General features: G+C 48.5%; 1 pseudogene; it reads right to left on the reverse strand.

Moving 5' to 3' along the window:
- Window positions 1-2174: 2174 nt before the first annotated feature.
- Window positions 2175-4926, reverse strand: part of LOC108542194 (alpha-actinin-4 pseudogene) — a 12792-nt pseudogene continuing 10040 nt past the window's right edge.

Below are 4926 nucleotides of genomic sequence, written 5' to 3' on the forward strand. Positions count from 1 at the left end.
TTAGTAGAGACCGGGTTTCACCATGTTGGCCAGGCTGGTCTCGAACTCTTGACCTCAGGTGATCCACCCACCTCGGCCCCTCGAAGTGCTGGGATTACAGGCGTGAGCCACCTCGCCTGGCCTCCAAAGGCTTTTTAAATGAATTTTTTGTTTTTGCTGTTTTGTTGTTGTTTCTTTCTTTTCTCTCTCTCTTTTTTTTTTGGCCCTTAGAAAATCTGAGACTCGTGAGTTCAGAGAAAGCAACCCCAAGACTTGCTGGTATAGGGGTTCGGGGCTTACTCCTTTGCCGCAGAAAGTGGGGCGCTTAGCCAGGGCCTCTCATCTCCTGGCAATCTTGAGTAAGGGAAGAGGAGGAAGGAGAAGGGATTGCTTGAGGCCAAGAGTTTGAGAGCAGCCTGGCCAGCATGGTGAAACCCCATCTCTACTGAAAATACAAAAACTAGCCAGGCGTGGTGGTGCACGTCTGTAGTCCCCGCTACAGGACTACAGGAGGCTGAGATAGGAGAATCACTTGAACCCGGGAGGCAGCGGTTGCAGTGAACTGAGATGGCACAACTGCACTCCAGCCTGCGTGAGAGAGCCAGACTCCATCACAAACAAACAAGCAAACAGACAGCTATCCATTTGTAAACTGCTGATTTCTCTGGGGGTATTGTATTAATCCATTCTCACACTGCTATAAAGAAATACCTGAGACTGGGCAATTTATGAAGAAAAGAGGCTTAATTGGCTCACGGTCCTGCAGGCTGTACAGGAAGCATGATGCTGGCATCTGCTTGGCTTCAGGGGAGGCTTCAGGAAACTTACAATCATGGTTGAAGGTGAAGGGGGAGCAGGCATGTCACATAGTCAAAGCAAAGGCAAGTTGGCGGGAAGGTGCCACACACTTTTAAATGACCAGGTCTCACCAGAACTCACTCACTATCACGAGATAGCGCCAAGGGGATGGTGCTAAACCATTAATGAGAAATCCACTCCCATGATCCAGTTACTTCCCACCAGGCCCCACCTCCAACACTGGGGATTGTAACTCAACATGAGATTTGGGTGGAGACACAGATCCAAACCATATCAGGCATTGCCCCTACAAGCTTTTTGTAAAGCATCAGTGATTTCACCATTCTTCCACCCAAGCTTCACCATAAATGTGGTTTGTTCTTCCTTCAATTTTAACAGAATTCATGTCGATCTCTGATAAGGGCTGTTTTCAAACTGATGTCTTATCCTTTTAGTGCCTCAAAGTAGATCCTGTTCAGACATGTTGTAACAGGTTAGTACCAGTTTATTTTGGTGCAATCCCGGATAGTTTTTCATAGTATGTGATAATGTTTTTCTTTCTTTCTCTCTCTCTTTCTCTTTCTTTCTTTTCTTTCTTTCTTTCTTTCTTTCTTTCTTTCTTTCTTTCTTTCTTTCTTTCTTTCTTTCTTTCTTTCTTTCTTTCTTTCTTTCTTTCTTTCTCTTTATCTCTCTCTTTCTTTCTTTCTCTTTCTCTCTCTCTCTCTTTCTTTCTTTCTTTCTTTCTTTCTGTCTGTCTGTCTGTCTGTCTCTTCTCTCACTCTCTCTCCTTCTCTTTTTCTTTTTTCTTTTTTTTTTTTTTGAGACAAAGTCTCACTATGCTGCCTGGGCTGTTCTTGAATTCCAGGGCTCAAATGATCCTCTTGCCCCAGCCTCCCACAGTGCTGGAATTACAGATGTCAGACACAGCACCTGGCCTGTAATATGCATGTTCCATGAACTTTTTGAAGACCCCTTAGCCAGGCACAGTGACTCTTGCCTGTAATCCCAGCACACAGGAAAGCAGAGGCAAAAGGATAGTTCACCTGTCTGGGCAACATAGTGAGACCCCATTCTCAATTTAATAAATAAACAAATAATAAGAATGAAGACCCCTTGTATATTTACCAGACCAGAAACACTAACCTCGAGAGTCTTGCTTACCTCTACCTTGTATGTGTGTGTGTGGACGCAGGTAGGAGAGAATCTCCTGGCCAACTAACAAAGAGAGAGAAGAGAGCCTACCTGCCCTTCCCCACTCACCCCCCAAAAAGGACTGACAGAGTGCTTCACGAAGATACAGACTCAGAGGAATGGGGACTGTAGAGATCTACATCATGGGAAGGGGACAGAGGGCTCTCCCAGCCCCTACCAGAGGCCATGAGGAAGGTATGTTTGATCTAAGTCTCACCAGAGGGCTCATAGTCACTCTTGTTGTATAGAGCTATAGAAAAGGATTTGTAGACAAGGGCACCAGGCACTGGGGACCTGTTGTGGTGCCAGGTGGGCAATTCAGTACTTGACCTGGTCAGAGACACCTCTCCCTGCAACTCCTCAGCCGTGATGAAATTCTTGACCCCTGCCAGGACCTTGAAGGAGGTAATGACCTGGCTGTGTCTACGTTGGTGGTCTCCCAAGACCTGAAGTTGATGAAGGCTTGGGAGGCCACAAGGCTGCTATGGTTGCGATCAACCACACTCATGATACAATTGAACTCAGCATTGCTCTGCTGCTATTCTCCACATTGTAGCCCAAGCTGATGAAGCAGGCCTTGACCTCCTTTGGCCCCAGCACCCTGCCATGGCTCTTGTCAGTGTGGCTGACGGACACCTGAAACTCTTGCATCTGCTCCTGGCCAGTGCCCTTGGTGTTGCAGGTGAGGATCTGGTTCTTGACCTCACTGATGATGCAGCCAATGGTGGTGAGCAGCTGCTCCCAGCCATGCGGATGTGTTCCACGATGTAGCTGATATGTTTGTTGTTGAAGATGAAGACCTCCTGGAGGAGCTGGTGCTCTGCTTCAGTAGATCCAGGTTCAGCTGTGGCCCATGATGCTTTGCTCATATTGCTTCAGGTTTAGCTGGTCCTCTGGGGTCTCCTTCATCTTGATGGAGATGTACCCAATTTCCTCCATCTTGGTTTGGATCCAGGTTCCCATGACATTGGCCTGGCTGGAGAACTGGTGGTGGAGGTGCTCGTTGGACTGCTGCTTGCTCTGCTCCTCCAGAAGGACATAATCCTTCTTTGGCACCAGCTGCTGCACCTTTGCCCACCGAGAGTGGATGATCTAGGTGGGGTCGGGGGAGGTGACAGTGGTGTAGGGGTTGCTGCCTGACAGCTTGGTATGTTTGCTCTCTGTGATCCTCTGGGCCTCCTTGTGGGTGGCCAGGATAGCCTCCCTATCAGTATCTGGCAGGTTCAACTTTTGGCTGTGGGCTGAGATCAATCTTCTCGGTAGCGTAGATGATGAACATGTGCTGGAGCTCCTCCACGGCACTCTCCATCCAGTCATAGAAGGCGCTGCCCACTTGGCATACTCCAGGTGCAGATAATCAGTGGCCTTCAGCTGCTTCTTCAATTTCTCCAGAGCTTCCCTGTGACTGTGGGTCAGAGAGCACAGGGTTTCCCACTGCTCGTAAATCTTCCGGCACTGGGCGTTGGCGCCATTGGAGTCACAGTAATCCAGCTCGTTGAGTTCCTGGGCAATGTCCTCTATGATATTGTGAAATATCTATTTGGTCTTTGATCCTGCTTCCTGGCATACGATGACTAGAAAATCATTAGAATTTCCGAAACCGTGTCTTTTTGTATGCTGATGAGTGGATGGATGACTGGCAGCCCCTAGGGAGCTTCAGGATGGAGGCTGGCCACCAGAGAGACCAAGGCATAATTAGAGGGTTGGGAATTTCAGCCCCACTGCCCAACCCCTGAGAAGGGAAGAGGGGCTGAAGATTAAGTTGATCAGCAATAGCCACTGATTTAACTAATCATGCCTATATAGTGAAGCCTCCATAAACCCCTCGAAGGACAGGGTTCACAGAGCTTCTGGAGAGCTGAACACATGGAGGTTCCTGAAGAGTGGCATCCCCAGAGAGGGCATGGAAGCCCCAAGTCCCCTTTCCCACACCTTGCCCTGTGCATCTCTTTATCTGTATCCTTTGTAATATCCTGTGTAATAAACAAGCCAATGTAAGTAAAGTGTTTTTCTGAGTTCTGTGAGCTGCTCTAGCAAATTAATGGAACCCAAGTAGGGGGTAGCAGGATCCCCAGTTTATAGCCAGTTGGTCTGAAGCACAGGCAAAAATAATTGGGCTTGTGATTAGCATCTGAAGTGGAGGCAGTCTTGTAGGACTGACCCCTTACCCTGTGGGATCTGACACTATCTCCAGGTAGATAACCGTCAGAATTGAATTGAACTGGAGGACAACCAGCTGGTGTCTGCTGCAGATTTGATTGCTTGTTCGGTGGGTGGGGAAAACCCCACACACATTTGGTCACAGAAGCATTCTGGGTTGTGTGAGAGCAGAGGAAAAATTGTTTGAGTTTTTTCCACTCTTAGAGCCTCAATCAGCTCCACAAAGTCCTGGTGTATGGCCAGGTCACTTTCGAAGGCTTCGTGGTTGTGGATGAGGGCTTTGATGTCTGATAGGGTGGCCATCTCATAGTCCCACTGCTTAAGCCTGGCTTCCTTCTCATGAATCCAGGCCTCACGGATGGAGATCTTCTGCTAGAACTTCTCTGCCAGGTGGTTGAGCTGCTCCAGCTTGTGGATATCATTCAGCAGCAACTCCTCAGTGAGCCGAGATCGCACCACTGCACTCCAGCCTGGGCGACAGAGCAAGACTCTGGCTCAAAAAAAAAAAAAAAAAAAAAAAGGCTGGGTGCAGTGGCTCACGCCTGTAATCCCAACACTTTGGGAGGCTGAGGTGGGCAGATCACCTGAGGTCGGGAGTTCGAGACCAGCCTGACCAACACGATGAAACCCCATCTCTACTAAAATACAAAATTAGCCAGGCATAGTGGTGCTTGCCTGTAATCCCAGCTACTCAGGAGGCTGAGGCTGGAGAATCACTTGAATCCAAGAGGCGGAGGTTGCAGTGAACCGATGTTATGCCATTGCACTCCAGCCTGCGAGACAGAGCAAGACTTTATC

This window comes from Rhinopithecus bieti, unplaced genomic scaffold (genome assembly GCF_001698545.2).
Source record: "Rhinopithecus bieti isolate Rb0 unplaced genomic scaffold, ASM169854v2 scaffold_22548, whole genome shotgun sequence".
Classification (NCBI taxonomy): Eukaryota; Metazoa; Chordata; class Mammalia; order Primates; family Cercopithecidae; genus Rhinopithecus; species Rhinopithecus bieti.